Source organism: Aotus nancymaae, unplaced genomic scaffold (genome assembly GCF_030222135.1).
Source record: "Aotus nancymaae isolate 86718 unplaced genomic scaffold, 86718_ANA_hifiasm-v0.15.2.pri h1tg000003l, whole genome shotgun sequence".
NCBI classification, from domain to species: Eukaryota; Metazoa; Chordata; class Mammalia; order Primates; family Aotidae; genus Aotus; species Aotus nancymaae.
The window spans coordinates 53482734-53503309 of record NW_026988414.1 but is presented as its reverse complement, the minus strand read 5'-3'; the positions used below and the strand labels follow the sequence as shown (position 1 = coordinate 53503309).

Below are 20576 nucleotides of genomic sequence, written 5' to 3'. Positions count from 1 at the left end.
TGTAATCCATCACATAAACAGAACTGAAGACAAAAACCACATGATTATCTCAATAGATGCAGAGAAGGCCTTCGACAAAATTCAACAGCCCTTTATGCTAAAAACCCTCAACAAACTAGGTATTGATGGTATGTATCACAAAATAAAGGCTATTTATGACAAACCCACACACAGCCAATATCATACTGAACAGACAAAAACTGGAAGCATTCCCTTTGAAATCTGGCACAAGACAAGGACGCCCTCTCTCACCACTCCTATTCCATATATAGTATTGGAAGTTCTAGCTAGAGCAATCAGGCAAGAAAAAGAAATAAAGGGTATTCAGTTAGGAAAGGAGGAAGTCAAATTGTTTCTATTTGCAGATGACATGATAGTATATTTAGAAGACCCCATCATCTCCGCCCAAAATGTCCTGAAACTGATAAGCAACTTTAGCAAAGTCTCAGGATACAAATCAATGTGCAGAAATCACAAGCATTTCTATACACCAATAACAGACAAGCACAGAGCCAAATCAAAAGTGAACTCCCACTCACAATTGCTATAAAGAGAATAAAATACCTAGGCATACAACTAACAAAGTATGTAAAGGATGTCTTCAAGGAGAACTATAAACCACTGCTCGATGAACTACGAGAGGACACAAACAGATGGAAAAACATTCCATGCTCATGGTTGGGAAGAATCAACATCGTGAAAATGGCCATACTGCTTAAAGTAATTTATAGATTCAATGCTATCCCCATCAAGCTACCAATGACCTTCTTCACAGAACTGGAAAAAATCACTTCAAGCTTCATATGGAACCAAAAGAGAGCCCACTTAGCCAAAATAATCCTAAGCAAAAAGAACAAAGCTGGAGGTATCATGTTGCCTGACTTCAAACTATACTACAAGGCCGCAGTAATCAAAACAGCATGGTACTGGTACCGAAACAGAGATATAGATTAATGGAACAGAACAGAAACCTCAGAAGCAACACCACATATCTACAATCCTCTGATCTTCAACAAACCTGAGAAAAACAAGCAATGGGGAAAGGATTCCCTGTTTAATAAATGGTGTTGGGAAAACTGGCTAGCCATATGCAGAAAGCAGAGACTGGGCCCCTTCCTGACACCTTACACTAAAATTAACTCCAGATGGATTGAAGATCTAAACATAAGACCTAACACTATAAAAACCCTAGAAGAAAACCTAGGCAAAACCATTCAGGACATAGGCATAGGCAAGGACTTCATGGCTAAAACATCAAAAGCAATGGCAACAAAAGCCAAAATAGACAAATGGGATCTTATTAAACTCCAGAGCTTCTGTACAACAAAGGAAACAATCATTAGAATGAACCAGCAACGAACAGAATACAAAAAAATTTTTGCAATCTACCCATCTGACAAAGGGCTAATATCCAGAATCTACAAAGAACTAAAACAGACTTACAAGAAAAAAAAAACCCCATTCAAAAGTGGGCAAGGGATATAAACAGATACTTTACAAAAGAAGACATCTATGAGGCCAAGAAACATCTGAAAAACTGCTCATCATCACTGGTCATTAGAGAAATGCAAATCAAAACCACATTGAGATACCATCTCACACCAGTTAGAATGGCAATCATTAAAAAAACCAGGAGATAACAGATGCTGGAGAGGATGTGGAGAAATAGGAACACTTTTACACTGTTGGTGGGAGTGCAAATCATTGCAACCATTGTGGAAGACAGTGTGGCGATTCCTCAAGGACTAGAAATAGAAATTCCATTTGGCCCAGCAATCCCATTACTGGGTATATACCCAAAGAATTATAAATTGTTCTTTTATAAAGACATATGCACACATATGCGGCACTGTTTACAATAGCAAAGACCTGGAACCAACCTAAATGTCCATCGACGATAGACTTGATAAAGATGTGGCACATATACACCATGGAATACTATGCAGCCATAAAAAACGATGAATCTGTGTCCTTCATAGGGACATGGATGAATCTGGAAACCATCATTCTCAGCAAACTGACACAAGAACAGAAAATCAAACACGGCATGTTCTCACTCATAAGTGGGTGTTGAACAATGAGAACATGTGGACACAGGGAGGGGAGCATCACACACTGTGGTCAGTTGAGGGGGTCCAGGGGAGGGACAGCGGGGGCTGGGGAGGGTGAGGAGGGATAACGAGGGGAGAAATACCAGATATAGGTGATGGGGGATGAAGGCCGCAAACCACATTGCCATGTGTGTACCTATGCAACAATCCTGCATGATCTGCACATGTACCCCAGAACCTAAAGTACAATAAAAAAAAAAAAAACAAAAAAATATATAGAGTAAAATTATCTTACAAAAATATATAATAAGATCTTATAAGAAATTCTGAATGTATTGACACTTGATAATTCTCTTAAGTAGAGCACAATAAAACAATAGTGATTGGTTAAGTTCCATCAATTTTTTAAAAAATTCTTTTTGACTTTTTTCCTAGTCTTCTGTTATCCTTTGTGCAGGTTGCTTCTTCAACCCCTTTATTTTCCTAGTTTGTAGTTTGCTTAGATTTTTCTTCTGCATATGAATCCTTCCATAAATTGTACCAAAAGTATCATGGGAGATCTTCTTTGGCTTGAGAACTTTTGGCATTTTCATAGATAATTAATAAAGGTCATTCAATGCCAGGTGTGTCCTCTTCAGAACTGGATCCAGTGAGGGTCCCGTCTCTTCCAATTCAATCCATAGTGTTCTGCAACCAAATTTCTTCAACAGCAACTTATAGCTTTGAAAGTAAATCTTCCCATTCAGTGTAGTGAAATGCAGAACATACTCTAATACAGCCAGACGGATACTGTGGGGCCTCTAAGAAATCAATAAGAAGACTTTTTAGTCTTCTATAATCTTCTGTTACATCAAAGTCATCACCAACAAATATTAGCATGGGTTTTGTTCCCTCAGGTCATTTACTGTTCTTAATGTCTTTTAAGGAGACAAAATTCTCAATACCTAATTCAATCATATCCAGTACATGGTAGTCATACATATGACCTATTACTAGATTATTTAGCCGCTTCGTATTATGGGAGCCAAATATGAATAAAGAACAATCTGACTTTGTTGAAAAGAATTCCAATGATGTCTGATCCTCAAAAGGTCTTGTAACATTTTTCTTTTTATACAGTACACTGTATGGTTTTTTCAGTGCATACACATCTTTTAAGTACTTGTGTCCCTGTTGCATTTGCATTTTCCCCTTTAATTAGCATGGCATTTTAAATATTTTCATTGCGTTTCAGTTCTTTCTTCTCAAGTAATATCTTGGCTCTTTTCATTTTGGGCTTTACAACTTGATCCAGAGTGTCTGTCTCTATCACTACCTGCAACTCTTAAGTAGGTGAATGCATGGGTAACCGGTGGTTACGAGTGCCGGAACAGGAGGACAAGTTCTAGGATTACTAAGAGAAGGCACACCTGTTTCCTAGATGCTGACCTATTCCTATACACCCCTTCATAGAAAATGGTTTTTCTAGACATCGTGTCCATCCTAGAGGCTCATCTCTCTTCAATATACCTGGCTCTCTCTTAACCATTTTTCCACTCAATTTCCATCTCCATGAAGCCTTTCCTTACTACTAAAGAGATCATTTCTTTCTTTGAACTCATAGCAATTAAAATCTGCACCAACTTTTGTTTTTCCTTATGTACTGCCTAATGAGAGAATTCATAGTAGTGCATTATTTTTAATGGGTAAGTGTATCATTTCTTTGTATTAAAAAGTAACAGTGGGAGAGAGGAATAAAATGTTATAAGTAATTGGCATTAAAATACTGAAAATAGACACTCATTCTTTTGTATGCAGGAGGATGATTTCAGGGACAAAAAGGTCCAGGTTATTTTATACCTTGCAGAGTCTCATTCTGTCACCCAGGCTGGAGTGCAGTGGTGTGATCTTGGCTCACTGCAACCTCCACCTCCCAGATTCAAGCAATTCTTTATGCCTCCGCCTCTCAAGTAGCTGGGACTACAGTCACATACCACGATGCCTGGGTAATTTTTTGTATTTTTAGTAGAAATGGGGTCTCACCATGTTGGCCAGTTTTGTCTCAAACTCTTGACCTCAAGTGATCCACCCGCCTTGGCCTCTCAAAGTGCCGGGATTAAAGGCGTGAGTCACCACACCCGGTTACCTCACAGTCATATTGACATCCCTCGCAGAACACTTTTAGTTGTGTTGTTGGATATAGCAGTCTCTGAGCCTTTTATGTTCTCACAAAAATTAAGACTTTTATTTATAAGCATAAAAGTGGAAAATTGGTCAGTGACAGTGCAGGCATTTCTAGTAATTTTGGCTCTGCAGCCCCCCTGGTTATATTTATCTTGCAAATTTAAAAATATACTTTCAACAAATGTAGTCCTTGGCATCATTCTTATTCTACCACTAAGAATGGCAAGTGTGGTACCATTAGGATGGTAATTTTATGTGTTGACCCCCACTAAAAGTCAAATTCAGATTCATCCCACTCACAGTGCCAACTATATGGTAACCTTCATCCAGTTCCTGGGATGTAACCTAGATTTCAGTGGACAAAATGTAATGTGAAGGCTCCATATCCTGTTACCTAATTCTGAGTGATCAGTCCTCCACTGTTGAGTATCAAATATCTACATTTATCATACCAGATCTTAATCATTGTCAACTGTGCAGAAAGATTTCCTTAGAGATTTTTATATGCATTAAATTCTGGAAATTCTCAGGTATGTTTCTCTAATATCTGTAAGTGCTGCTGCTGTCCTGTGTGCACACATACAAATTGTAATTTAAAAGGCCTGTTTAACATTTAGGTTTAGATCATTTGGAAGATGAGTCCAGAATGAAACCATGGAAGAGAAACTTTGAATGAAAGGATTTATGTATCTCCTACTTGTATTGCAAAAGCAGTAACTGTGAGTTCTCATTCATGCAGTTTGGTCTAGTGATTTCAAGTGTGTCATGGGAAGAAAGCTTGAATCTTTATCCCTATCTCTAAGCATGGTTTATTTGATGCATTTGTAAAAATGTACATAATATCTAGTATTCTTTCTTCTCGCACATTAAGCTTTGATTAACATATGGTAATAATGTGGCATTGTTGCATTGTCAGAATCTTAAAAAGCAGGAAATAGTACAAAAGCACACATGTGTAAATGGAGCTAATATTGCTTTCCTCCAAATAAGCAATTTTTTCACCTAGATTATTTTCAATTATAGAAATTGGTTATATCCTCATGGAAAGAGCTAGTGGTTTAAGAAGAAAACTGCACTGTCTGAGGTATTTCATAATACAACAGAAATAGGCAAAATAAAAAGAAAGTTTGTACTTGATACAAAAAATAAAAGATTTATTATGCCAATGTAGAGAGAAACAAGTCTGAAAAATTTCAGCACCAAGGATAATTTTTATTATATAATAAGTGCACAAAAACAGAGTTCGGAAAATGAATGATTTTCAACCACTTTTTCTAGCATAATACTAAAATAACAACAGAAACTAAAATGAGGCAAATTGTTGCAAAAGAAAGAGACTATCATAAAATACAGCAAGTAAATTTATACAGCATTCATTATATCGTCCTGTTTGCAGCACTACATTTGAAATTGTGTCAGCACTTACATTAGAAGCCTGTACTTTGAGGAATTTGGAATTTGGCCAATAAAAGATCATTCTGAACTAAAAGTTGGCACAGAAAATTTCCTCCCATGAGCAAAAGTTGTTTTCATTATTTCTTCTTCATCATTGTCTTCTTTTTTCTTCCCTTTTTACAAAATTCCATAAAACCTCATCTGGTTGCTTTTAAGCTTGGATATCTAAAGTAAAAGTTAAGAGAGCCAACCCAATGGTTTGAAGACAATACATCTTTTGTCCATCTGGGCAAAACTTGTATTTGGTATTTTATGTGAAGGAGCCATACAATTCAATTGGGAGTATTTAAAGAAAGAGTAAAAGCTAATTTCAAAAGACCTCTCAGTCATTGCCTCTAATAATGAAGTTAAAAGGAACAAAATGATGGTGAGAGAGAGCTTATTCACTTACTCCCAATATTGTGCACATTACTTTAGAGCTATTAATAAAAACTGTTCTTCACAGCACTTCTGCATAATTTCATACCCATTTTTTTTACAGCTTTATTGATGTATTTTTTATATATAATAAAATTAGCCCATTTTAAGTGTACAGTTCTATGACTTTTGGTAAATACAAATAGTCATCCAACTACCACCAACCACAGTCAAGTTCCAGAACAATTTCATCAGCACAAGAAGTTCTCTTATCTTACTTGCCAGCTATTGCCCACTCCTAGTCTCACCTTAGCCCTAGGCAACTACTGATCTGGATTTTTTTTTTTTTTTTTTTTTTTTGCTACTACCGATCTGCCTTTTCTAGAATTTGCTATAAATGAAATCAGATAGTATATAATTAATTATATCTGTGTCTAAGTGGTTTCATGTTGCATGATGTTTTTGACAGCCATCCGTCATCTTGCATGTATTAGTAGTCTTTTCCTTCATTTTGCTGAGTAGTATTCCATTGTCTGAATGTACCAGAATTTGTTAATCCATTAATGAATCATAGACATTTGGAGCTATTTCCAGTTTGAGACCATTATGAATAAAACTATTATACATACATGTGCAGGTCTTTATGTAGGCATGTTTCTACTTCTCTTGGGTAAAAACCTCAGGGTAGGATTGTTGGCTTGTATGATAAATGCATGTTCAACTTTATATGCTGCCAAACTATTTTCAAAAGTGGATGTGCCATCTTGTATTTCCACCACCAATGTATGAGGGTTCTAGTTTCTCTACAGCTGTCTCTTCTGAAAGTTTCTTAAAGTCTACTTTGTCTGGTATAGGTTTAGCCACCAAAAGACTTCCTTAGTTATCCCAGTGTTTGTGACGTTATCCAACTGTGCTTATTTGCCATTTGTATATTTTCTTTCATGAGTTGTTTCTTTAGACCTATGAGCCCCCCTTTTTTATTGGGTGTTTGTCTTTTTATTAAGTTGAAAGGCTTCATTATATATTTCAGAAAAGAGTTCTTTGTCAGATATATGTTTAGCAAATGTTTTATACAAATGGATTGCTTCCCATTTCATATTAATGATTTTTTTTTTTTTTTTTTTTGAGACGGAGTTTCGCTCTTGATACCCAGGCTGGAGCGCAATGGCGCGATCTCGGCTCACCGCAATCTCCGCCTCCTGGGTTCAGGCAATTCTCCTGCCTCAGCCTCCTGAGTAGCTGGGATTACAGGCACGCGCCACCGTGCCCAGCTAATTTTTTGTATTAGTAGAGACGGGGTTTCACCATGTTGACCAGGATGGTCTCGATCTCTTGACCTTGTGATCCACCCGCCTCGGCCATGATATTTTTTTGATCAGCAAACCTTTTAAGTTTTATGAAGTGCAATGCATATATTTTCATTTATGATTTATTTACTCTGTGTCCTATGAAAACTTTGTCTAACTCTTCTCTAAGACTTTCCCATTTTCTTCTCAAATTTTTATAGTTTCAGTTTGGGTCTCTCATATATTTCAAATTAATATGTGTGTTATTCCATTTTGCATCTCTATACAGTAATACTCAAGGCTGGCCAATTTATAAAGATGAGAGGTTTATTTTGGCTCACAGTTCTGTAGGCTATACACGAAGCAAGCTGCCAGCACCTGTTTCTGGTGAGGGCTTCAGGAAGCTTACAATCATGGCAGAAGGTAAAGGGGGAGCAGGTGTTATATATCACGTGATGAGAACAGGAGCAAGAGAGGAGGTAAGAGGTGCCAAGTTATTTTAAACAGCCAGATCTGGCATGAACTAATAGAGTGACAACTCACTCATTATGGTGAAACAGCACCAAGCTATTCATGAAGGACACACCCCTATGAGCCAAACTCCTCCCACTAGGCCCACCTCCAACACTGGAGGTCACATTTCAACATAAGATTTGGAGGAGACAAAACCTCCAAACCATATCAATGTGTATGCTGTATCTAGTTTTGTTTGCCTCAAGATTTTATAATTTCCCTGTTAATTTATTTGATCTATTGGCTATTCAAGAACATGTTTAATTTCAATGTATTTGTGAATTTTCAAAGATTTCTCTTGGTATTTGTTTCTAGTTTCATACCATAGTGGCTAGAAAAGATACTTGATATGATTTTAGTCTTCTTAAATTTGTTAAGACTTGTTTTGTGGCTTAATATATGATCTATCCGGGATGATGTTCTTCGTGCACTTGAACATTTGGAGCTATTTGTGCACTTGAACAAAGAACATCATCCAGGATAGATCATATATTAAGCCACAGAACAAGTCTTCATATTCTGCTGTTGGATGCAATATTCTGTATTTGTGTGTTCCCTCTCTTTGTCTATAGTGCTGTTCAAGTCCACAGTTTCCTTAGTGATTTTCTATCTGGATGATCTATCCATTGTTTAAAAAGGTGTGTTAAAGTCCCTTATTAATATTGTATTGCTGTCTATTTCTCTTTTCAGTTCTGTTAACATTTGTTTTATATATTTAAATGCTCCTGTATTGGGAATATATGTATTATTTATGCGCATTGTATTGTCTTGATGAATTGACTTCGTTACCATTACATAATGACCTTCTATGTTGTTTGTGATAGTTTTTAACTTAAAGCCTATTTTGTCTCATGTAAGTATAGCCACCCCTGCACTCTTTTTGTTACTAGTTACATGGACTGTTTTTTTCTATCCTTAGTCTTCCAGCTCTGTGTGTCTGTAAAGCTAAAGTGAGCTTAAAGGCAACATATAGTTGGAACTTTTTTCAATCCTTTCAGTTATCCTATGTCTTTTCATTGGATAATTTAATCTATTTACAATTAAATAATTACTGATAAGTAAAGACTTACTACTGCCAGTATGTTGTTTTCTGCCTGCTACTTATTTCTGAAGGAATAGTTTCTTTATTATTTATCTCTTGTTGTCTTCCTTTGTGATTTCGATGATTTTGTTTTGTAGTGGAATGGTTGAATTTCTTTATCTTTTTTGTATTTTCTGTGTGGTTATCATGAAGCTTCCATAAAACATCTGACAGCAGTCTATTTTCAACTGATAATAACTTCAAATTCATATAAAAACTGTATACCTTATTCTCCCCCTACATTTTACGTTATTAGAGCTGCAATTTCCATCTTTTATATAGTGTGTATTCATTAGCAAACTATTTTATAATTATTTGTAATACGTCATCATTAAACTTTTATAAGAATCAAAAGATATTTATGCACTACCATTACAGTATTAAAGTATTCTGAATTTAACTATTTTAACCTTTATAGTGGTTTTTATACTTTCATGTGTTTCATATTGTGTAGCATAGTTTTGTTTTAACTTGAAGAATTCCCTTTAGCATTTCTGGTACAGCAGGTCTAGGGGTGATGAACTCCCACAGCTTTTGTTTGTCTGGGAAAGTCTTCATCTCTCTTTTGTTTCTGAAAAATAGCCTGGCCTGGTATAGTAGTCTTGGTTGGCAGTTATTTTTTCTTTCAGCACTTTGACTACATCATCCTACTCTCTCCTGGGCAGTAATGTTTCTGCTGAAAAATCCACTGATAGTCTTGCGGAGATTCCCTTATATGTGGCTAGTTGCTTTGCTCTTGCTACTTTCCAAATTCTCTTTTTCTCTTTGTCTTTTGAATATTTAACTGTAAACTGTTTCAGGGAAGATCTTTTTATAATTAATCTATTTGAGTTCTTTTGGGCTTCATGGATCTGGATGTTCATTTTCCACTCCAGACTTGGGATGTTTTCTGTCATTATTTCTTAAAATATGCTTTCTTCCTTTTTCTTTTTCTGTTGATTCTCCTGGGATTCTCACCATGCAAATTTTAGCTTGCTTAATGATGTCCCATAAGTTCTGTAGGTTTTCTTCATTCTTTTTCTTTTTTTCAAATTTTATTCTTCTGACTGGGTAATTTCAAAAAAGCTGTCTTTGAGTTCACTGATTTTTTTTCTTCTGTTTCATCAAGTCTGCTGTTAAAGCTCTCCATAAAACTTTTCAGTTGAGGCATTGTGTTATTTATGTCTAGAATTTTTGTATGGTTCTTTGTATGATTTCTTTCTTTATTGAATGTCCTCTTTTGTTTGTGCATTGTTCTCCTAATTTCATTTACTTGTGTATCTGTGTTCTCCGGTCGCTCATTGAGCTTCCTTAAGATGTTTACAGTTGTCCCTCAGTGTACATGAGGAATTGGTTCCAGAACTGCCCACATAAACCAAAAAGCATTCATACTATAATCCTGCAGAACCCACACATATGAAAGTTAGCCCTCTGTATACACAGGTTTCACTTCCTGTGAATACTGCATTTTTGATTCATGTTTGGTTAAAAAATAAAATCTGTGTAGGTGGACCTGCACAGTTCAAATTGTTATTCAAGAGTCAGCTGTATTTTGAATTATCTAAATTTGTGGATCTCTATTTCTTTAAGGGTCAGTTACTGGTGATTTATTTTTTCACTTTGGTAGTATCATGTTTCCCTGATTATGTGTGATCCTCTGACCTTGCATTGGTGTCTGTTCATTTGAAGAAACAGGCACTTCTTCCATTCTTTTAAGACTGGCTTTATCAGGGAAAACCCTTCACCAATCAGGGAAGCATGACACCACCAAAGTGAAAAAAATAAATCACCAGTAACTGGCCCTTAAGAAATAGAGTTCCACAAACATAGATAATTAAAAATACAGCTGACTCTTGAACAACATGCTTTAACTGTATGGGTGTATCTACACAGATTTTTTTTTTTTTTTAACCAAACATGAATGAAAAATGCAGTATTCACAGATTCCATAGTTTCTTGGCAGGCCATCTTGTGGGGCTAGCAGGTACCAGCCTGGCACTAGGGTGGGCCAGCCTGGAGCCTGGGTCTATGGGTGCTAGCCTGGAGCCTGGGGCCACCAGGACCAGTCTGGTGCTGGGGTGGGCCTGGAGGCTCAGTTATAAGAACAGACATAGAACTTGGGTCCATGTGCTGGCTTAGAGCCTGTCTTTTGGAGCAATTTAGAGCCTTGTTCCATGGAGCCTGACCTGGCACCAGGGCAGATAGGCCTGGACTCAGGGTCTGCTGAGGTAGGCTTGGATACTAGTTTTTTTTAAGCATGGGGGTATTGGAGCCAGCCTGGAGCCTGGGTCCATGGGGGCTGGCTAGGTACCAGGTATGGTTGGAACAAGTATCTGATGAGGCTGGTCTGGAGCCTGGGCTCTGCTGGTGCCAGTCTGATGCTGGGGTGGACCTGAACGCTGGATCCATGGGTGCTGGCCTGAAGTTTAGAGCTACAGGCGCTTGTCTGGCACTTGATCAGGCCTGAAGTTTGATGCTGGCCTGGAACCTAGGGACCAAGGGGATCGCTGGACACTGGGGTAGGCCTGGAGCCTGGCGCTGTTCATGTAAATTTTAGTCAGCTTGTTTATCTCTCAAAAAAAAAAAAGTTTTCTTTTTAATCCTACTGAAACTTTTATTGAGACTGCGATGTATCTGTAGATCAGTTTGGCAAGAATTGCCATTTGAACAACATTGAGTCTTCCACTGTATGAACATGGCTTGCCTCACTATTTTGCCAGAGTGGGAGGTTAGGGCTTCTTTAATTTATCTCAGAAATGATTTGTTTATAGATTTAAGTGCTCAGGGTTTGTATATTATTTGTCACAAGTTTTTAAATCATTTGGCATTATAAATAAATTTTAAAATTTCATTGCCAAATTGATATTAGTTAAGTAGAAAGATAAGTGACTTGTTTTTTAACCTTGTCTCCTATGATTTTGCTAAATTCACTTAAATTATTCCAGTATCTTTCCTTTGGATTTCTTAAGATTTTCTGATATAAATATTTCAGGCTCTAAATTTCCCCATAATTACTGCTTCAGCTGCATTCCACTTTTTTTCTTTTTTTCCTGAGACAGGGTCTTAGTCTGTCACCCAGACTGAAGTGTGGTGGCATGATCATAGCTCACTGTAGCCTTGAACTCAAGTGATCCTTCCACTCAGCCTTCTGAGTAGCTCAGCCTCCCGAGTAGCTGAGTAGCTGAGTAGCAAGTGGTGTGCACCACCACACCTGACTAATTTTTAAAAATTTCTTGTAGAGACAGGTGTTCTGTGTGGGATATGTGCCAGGGGAGAAGAAAAGGCACACACACGCAATACCTTTAAGGGTAAGCAAGCTTTATCCCATGTAAATGACAATGCAGATATAATAAGCAAATGATATAATAAGCAAATTAATGTAATAAACAAATTGATATAAGCAAATGATATAAGTAAATTGCAATGGGAAGAGGAGAAGGGAAAAAATATATATATATTTACCCTCAGCAGACTATGGAGGATTCACCACCAGACTGGGAAGCAACCACCTGGGCTCTAGAGTTGGCCACTCATCCGTGTACAGATGAGGAGAGGTCTCAGGAAGCTTTGGTGCAGTCTGGGATCCTAGCTCTTTCTGTAACAAGTTGTTTAGCCTGAGGCTCAGTCACGAGAGCCTTTCATGACTGGGTTCAAGGAAGGCAAAAATATGCAATTGTCTCATTTTTTCAATAACTAACATTTAGGAATAGATTGAAACAGATTTCTCTGAAACAACTCTGAATTAATGCTTCAAGGGGTTCACACAGCCTCTTCCGGGACTTGGTGACCGTTGTTTGTGTCCATGTTCAATTGAGTTCAAACTTAGTATTTAACTTTTCCTCTACAACAGGGTCTTCCTGTTTTGCTCAGGCTGGTCTTGAAATCCTGTCCTCAAATGATCCTCCTACCTCAGCCACCAAAAGTGCTGGGATTACAGGCATGAGCCACTGCACTTGGCCCTATTGTACAAATTTTGATGTACTGTGTTATTTTCAGTCAATTCAGTGTATTTTCTTTTTTTTATTATTTGTAATTGTAATTTAGGTTCTGGGGTACATGTTCAGATCAGATCATGCAGGATTGTTGCATAGGTACATACATGGCAATGTGGTTTGCTGCCTCCATCCCCCTGTCACCTATATCTGGCATTTCTCCCCATGTTATCCCTCCCCAACCACCAGCCCCCCCGCTGTCCCTCCCCTGCACCCCCCCAGCAAAGTCCAGTGTGTGATGCTCCCCTCCCTGTGTCCATGTGTTCTCATTGTTCACCACCTGCCTGTGAGTGAGAACATGCGGTCTTTGATTTTCTGTTCTTGTATCAGTTTGCTGAGAATGATGGTTTCCAGATTCATTTTCTTATTTCTTCTTTGACCCATAGGTTATTTGTTTTATTTTTTAAATTTATTTTTATTTTAGATTCAGGAGATACATACACATTTTCCTTACTGCATATATTACATAGTGGTAGGGATTGGGCTTCTAGTGTACACATTACACAAAGAGTGAACACTATACCTAACAAGTTATTTTTCCATCCTTCCCTTCACTTTTGGATTTCCCATTGTCTCTTGTTTCCATCTCTATGTCCACGTGTACCCATTGTTGGTTCTCTGTTTCTCTGTTAGTTCATTTAGGATAATGGCCACCAGATTCATCCGCGTTGCTGCAGAGGACATGATTTCATTTTTTATGGCTGCATAGTATTCCATGGTTTCTATATACCAAGGTTTCTTTATCCAGTCAACTATTGATAGACACTTATGTTGGTTCCATGACTTTGCTGTTGTGAATAATGCTGCAGTGAATACACAAGTGCAGGAGGCGTCTTCTTTATATCATGATTCATTTTCCTTTGTTACTCATGGGTTACTTTGAATTGTAACAATATATGGGAATTTCCCAGATTAATTTATATAATTAATTTCTATTTAAATTCTGCTGTGGTTGGAGAATAACATTTCAGTTCCTTAAAATTTATTCAGGCTTGTTTCCTGGCTTAGAATATGGTCTATGCTGGTGAATGTTCCATGTGCACTTGAAAAGAATATCTGTTTGTTTTTACCTGAAGTTTTCTATACATGTCAGTTAGTTCAGGTGGCTTGTATAGTTTTTAAATCTTCTGTACCTCCTCTGACTTTTTGCCTACTTATTCCAACAGTTGCTTAATAGAAGAATCTTCAACTGTAATTGTTGACATGTCTGTTTTCTTTCAGTCTTAGTTTTTGCTTCATTTGTTTTGGTGCTCTGTTGTTAGGTACATAAGTTGATATACACTTATAATTATATCTTTGATCCCGTATCATTATAAAATACTCTCTTTCTCTAGGACTATTTTCATCTTAATGTCTATTTTGTCTGACATTAATATCGTCTCTCCAGTCTTATGCTTATCCTTTGCATGATATATTTTTCCATCCTTTTACTTAAAAACCTATCTTTAACCAGGTGTAGGGGTTCATGCCTGTAATGCCAGCACTTTGGGAGGCTAAGGCAGGAGGATCACTTAAGACTAGAACTTTAAAACCAAGTTGGTCAACAGAGTGAGCCCCATCTCTACAATAAAATTTTAAAATTAACTGGATATGATGGTACACACCTGTAATCACAGCTACTTGGGAGGCCATGGCAGGAGGATTGCTTGAGCCTGGGAAGTTGAGGCTGCAGTAAGCCATGATTGCACCACTGCAATCCAAGGTGGGTGAAGGAATGAGATACTGTCTCTTAAAAAAAAAAAAAAAATTGAAAAACTGGTCATTAGAGAAATGCAAATCAAAATCACATTGAGATACCATCTCACACCAGTTAAAATGGCGATCATTAAAAAATCAGAAGACAGCAGATGCTGGAGAGGACGTGGAGAAATAAGAATGCTTTTACACTGTTAGTGGGAGTGTAAATTAGTTCAATCATTGTGGAAGACAGTGTGGATATTCCTCAAGGATTTATAACTGAAAATATCATTTGACCGAGCAATCCCATTACTGGGTATATACCCAAATGATTATAAATCATTCTATTATAAAGACAAATGCACACATATCTTTACTGTGGCACTGTTCACAATAGCAAAGACTTGGAACCAACCCCAATGCCCATCAATGATAGACTGGATAAAGAAAATGTGACACATATTCATATGGAATACTATGCAGCCATAAAAAGGATGAGTTCATGTCCTTTGTAGGATATGGATGAAGCTGGAAACCATCATTCTCAGCAAACTGACACAAGAACAGAAAACCAAACACCACATGTTCTCACTCATAAGTGGGTGTTGAATAATGAGAACACATAGACACAGGGAGGGGAACATCACTCACTGGGGCCTGTCGGAGAGTGGGAAGTTAGGGGAGGGATTGCAGTGGAGGGGGGGGCTAGGGGACGGATAGCATTAGGAGAAATACCTAATGTAGATGACCGGGTGATGGATGCAGCAAACCACCACAGTGCATATACCTATGTAACAAACCTGCATGTTCTGCACAGGTACCCCAGAACTTAAAGTATAATTTAAAAAAACATTTTTAAATAAAAAATGCATGACAATACCACCAAGGTTGCTTTTTATTTTCCTCCTCTCTATTCCAGACTTTGTCCGTATGCTTATGTACCAATTTTAGCATATTCAGTTTTAGCAGTTAAATTTTTTCTACCATTAGAACTTTTCATCTTTATTTACTACTATGTCATATACATTTTTGATGATGGATATTTCACAATTCCGTGTTGCTTCATCACAATTACTCATATTACTTTAATGAAATGTCTTACACTATTTCTTATGATAGATGCGGAAACTTAGGTGTAAATAACAGAGTTAGGAAATAGCAGCACCAGGTTTTATAACCAGGCAGTCTGAGTCCAAAACTCATGACCTAAAGTGATATGTAATCTGTTTCCTACATGATCATGTTGAATTTTTCTTTAACATAAAGAAGAAAATAAAACTTACCTATTAGTCCATAACCCAAAGATAATACTACTGCTTATATTTTATTTCCTTCCAGACTTTTAGTGTATTTATTTTTTTACCAGAAAATAGTATATGTATCCCTATATTACCTGATTTTTCTCACTTAGCAATCTGTTATTAATATTTTATATGAATAAATAGAAAACTATCTGCATTATCATTTTAATGTCAGTTTAGTGTTCCCTTGTGTAGATGTGCCACAATGTATCTAATCAATCTAAGACTATTGAACAATTTGGTCACTTTGAATTTTTTTCTATGTTCAAACAATCATACAAGGGACATCTTTGTATTTGTGTCTCTGGACACATCTAATGATTTTCTTATGGTAAATTCTTACAATGAATGGTTGGATATTCAATGGTATTTTTTAAATTGCATTTTAGGTTTTGGGGTACATGTGAAGAACATGCAAGATTGTTGCCTAGGTATACACATGGCAGTGTGATTTGCTGCCTTCCTCCCCATCACCTATATCTGATATTTCTCCCCATGCTATCTCTCCCCAACTCCCCACCCCCCACTGTCCCTCCCCTATTTCCCCTGACCGACCCCAGTGTGTGATGCTCCCCTCCCTGTGTCCACATGTTCTCATTGTTCAACACCCACCTATGAGTGAGAACATGTGGTGTTTGATTTTCTGTTCTTGTATCAGTTTGCTGAGAATGATGGTTTCTAGATTCATCCATGTCCCTACAAAGGACATGAACTCAGCATTTTTGATGGCTGCATAGTATTCCATGGTATATATGTGCCACATTTTCCCTGTCCAGTCTATCATCGATGGAATTTGGGTTGGTTCCAGATCTTTGCTATTGTAAACAGTGCTGCAATGAACATTCGTGTGCATGTGTCCTTAGAGTAGAACGATTTATAATCCTTTGGATATATACCCAGTAATGGGATTGCTGGGTCAAATGGAATTTCTATTTCTAGGTCATTGAGGAATTGCCACACTGTCTTCTGCAATGGATGAACTAATTTACACTCCCACCAACAGTGTCAAAGTGTTCCTATTTCTCCACATCCTCTCCAGCATCTGTTGTCTCCAGATTTTTTAATGATCGCCATTCTAACTGGTGTGAGATGGTATCTCAATGTGGTTTTGATTTGCATTTCTCTAATGACCAGTGATGATGAGCATTTTTTCATGTTTCTTGGCCACATATTGGTCTTCTTTTGAAAAATGTTCATATCCTTCGTCCACTTTTGAATGGGTTTATTTGTTTTTTTCTTGTAAATCTATTTTAGTTCTTTGTAGATTCTGGATATTAGCCCTTTGTCAGATGGGTAGATTGCAAAAATTTTTTCCCATTCTGTTGGTTGCCGATTCACTCTAATGACTGTTTCTTTTGCTGTGCAGACGCCGTGGAGTTTGATTAGGTCCCATTTGTCTATTTTGGCTTTTGTTGCCAATGCTTTTGGTGTTTTGGTCATGAAGTCCTTGCCTATGCCTATGTCCTGAATGGTTTTACCTAGATTTTCTTCTAGGGTTTTTATGGTGTTAGGTCTTATGTTTAAGTCTTTAATCCATTTGGAGTTAATTTTAGTGTAAGGTGTCAGGAAGGGGTCCAGTTTCTGCTTTCTGCACATGGCTAGCCAGTTTTCCCAACGCCATTTATTAAACAGGGAATCCTTTCCCATTGCTTGTTTTTGTGAGGTTTGTCAATGATCAGATGGTTGTAGATGTGTGGTGTTGCTTCCGAGGCCTCTGTACTGTTTCGTTTGTCTGTATCTCTGTTTTGGTACCAATACCATTGCTGTTTTGATTACTGTAGCCTTGTAGTATAGTTTGAAGTCTGGTAGTGTGATGCCTCCCGCTTTGTTCTTTTTGCTTAGAATTGTTGTTTTTAAGGTGTTTGTGGTGTCTAGCTAAATTGTCCTACAGAAAAAGCAATACATTCAAACTCTCAAAGGCGGTATATAAAAGTGTCCATTCCTTTGTATTACATGTTTTATGAAATAGCATATGCCAATTTTATAGTAAGGAATCAAATCATAATAGCATTTATTGAATTTTGCTATATTTCATGTGCTGTGATGAATACTTTATATGTTATCTAATTTAATTCTTATATGACCCTCTGAAATACATATGCCATTGTGCTGATGAGAGTGAGGGTCATTATGAGAAATCAGAGAGTCAATAACTTGAGAGAGTGTCAATAAATGAGAGAGAAATGAGAGAGTCAACAAACATTAAGATAGTGATCTGACATTAATTTTAGAGTTCTAGCTACTGCAATTTATTAGATTCTGGTGTCTTTCACCTTTTAAATACAATTATTAGATATTTATACTATTTTGGAAACTGGGTTTAACCTACTTTCATTTTAAAATTTTCTTTTTTTAAAATGGCGTATAAGGAACTTTGTGGTGGCAGGGGTGTTAACACTTTGTCATCATGTTTTCTAAGTGTGTTCCTTTCCTTTGTTTATAATCATTTTGAATAGTTTAATTTTTACTGCAGTCAAATATACCCCTCTTTCCCTTTATTATTTTTACCTTTGATGTTGTGCTTAGGACTTCTCCAATATTAGAATTGTTGTTGTTTGTTTCTGTTTTCTTAACTATAACAGCATTATCAAGATATAATTCACATATAATACAACTTACCCATTTAAAGTGTGCAATACAGTGTTTTATTTTAGCATACTCTTAAGGTTGTACAACCACCACTGTGTTCTATTTTAGAACACTTTCATCACTCCCAAGAGAAACTCTACGTTCATTAGCGGTCAATCCCCAAGTTCCCAACCACTAGCTCTATGCAACTGGTAACATTCTCTCTCTCTCTCTCTATGGATTTACATCCGTATTTGTTTTGCTAAGTCCTGTTTAAATAAGAAAGAAAAGCATCATTTCTGTGTTGGAGGACAGTACTCAAATCAACCTTATAAGCCAAACGTGTTCTAGCAAACACTTTTCCATATATGTGTGAAATTTGGCGGGAAATTACTTAACATGGTCTATATATCTAAAACCATAAATCTAGTTATGATTCTATATTCCGTCTAAGCACATTTAAACATAGAAAAGTAGTACATAAAATGTTTATGAAATACATGAATGGACTCAGTGAATACGTATTAACTTATTTAATTTCCTTTGATATACATGATGATAATAAACTTTTTGTTGGCTCCCTTCTATTCATCTTTTTAAAAGATACTTCACTGGTTAGCTGACTCCTCTTTGAAAATTTGAGGATAAAGAGGCAGAGTCAGAGCACAAGAAATCCTCACAGCCCTGTGATAAACAGAACTTGCATCCAAAGATAATGATAGTAGATACTTGGTGTTTGCATAGCAATTTATGGTTTGCAGATATAATCATTTTAATGCAGTAGTCCAGATATATTGGAAAGTAACAGGGTCTTTCTGAATCTGTGCTCATAATTGATGTTAAATTCCTTAGTTATCAAAACGATTCCTAGGATTATGTATTATCAGGCCCATTCCCATATGAGAATTTTTCATAGAAGAGAACACATTTCTTTTCAGTCTCCAAAGACTAGAAAGATTCCCACCTAACTATAAAAAATATGTAATTAATTCACTAGGTAATTTACGATTTTGTAATTATGTTATAAAATATAGATTTTCCTTCAATCTCCCTAAAATAACAAAGAGGATATTCCCTTCATCTGCAACATATATTAAAACAGCATGTATTCTTTGTGAATCTATTCAAAACAAGTTAAACGATAAACTGTATAAAACACTATCAGCCAGGATAGGCCAAGAGTATAATCGGGTAACAAATAATCCCAAATTCTCAGTGCCCTACACTAACAAACAGGAATTTCTTCCCTTCTGCTGTTATATGTCTGCCACGGGTCAGCTGTGGTTGTACCTCCTGCCGCCTCTCTCCAGGACCCAAACTGATAGGGTGGCCTTATTATTGAATATTGCCAGTATCACTGAAGAAGAAAAAGGTGACAAACCACCTACCAACTCTTAAAGCTTCTGCCTGAAGAGAAAACACTTCGTTTTGGCTGTCATTCCATTGAGCAAAGTAAATTACATGGCTTAGTAGATATATATGTAAATATCCCCTTTGGGGTTTATACATACATATATATGTAAATGTCCCCTTTGGGGTTCCTACAGGGAGATATATAGGGGTGCATATATATAGTCTTCCTGTAGGGAAGAACCCCACAGAACCACAGTGGAACAGTAATATAATCATAATAAATTATATTGTAAAACTATTCACTGCTCCTCTAATCCCATTCAAGTTTTTCTCCTACACCCTGATGTATATGTAATTAATGATAAACTCAGATTAGCGAATTAAAATGTTCAGAACTTTCTTACCGACAGTGCCTCTGAAGTGTGTTGAGACTGAGCTCTGCTTTGGATCACACCTAGGTCTGGGCTTGAAAGAATTGAGCCTGAGAGATGGCACTGGCTGTGGGGAGCAGAGAGAGAGGATGACAAAGCCAGGATGGGCAAAATAAATGGGGCACACGATTGGAAAATTCTAGATAAAGTAGGAATGAAACCTTATATCATAGTCAGTTGACAACCTTGGCAGCTTCCGACCACTATAAACAGACCAATGAGAACGCTTAAACTGGAAATTAAGACAGTTATCAAGTAAGAAATCCCAGGTCAATTTCTCCAGCAGTCAAAGCAGTTATCAAGGAAGAAACAAGCTTGAGGCACCATCTGGAGAAATTCTCTGGAGAAGGTTTCTGTTACTACATGTTT

General features: G+C 37.0%; 1 pseudogene; it reads right to left on the bottom strand.

Annotated features, from left to right (window-relative positions):
- Window positions 1-601: 601 nt before the first annotated feature.
- Window positions 602-20576, bottom strand: part of LOC105715600 (ribosome production factor 2 homolog) — a 56622-nt pseudogene continuing 36647 nt past the window's right edge.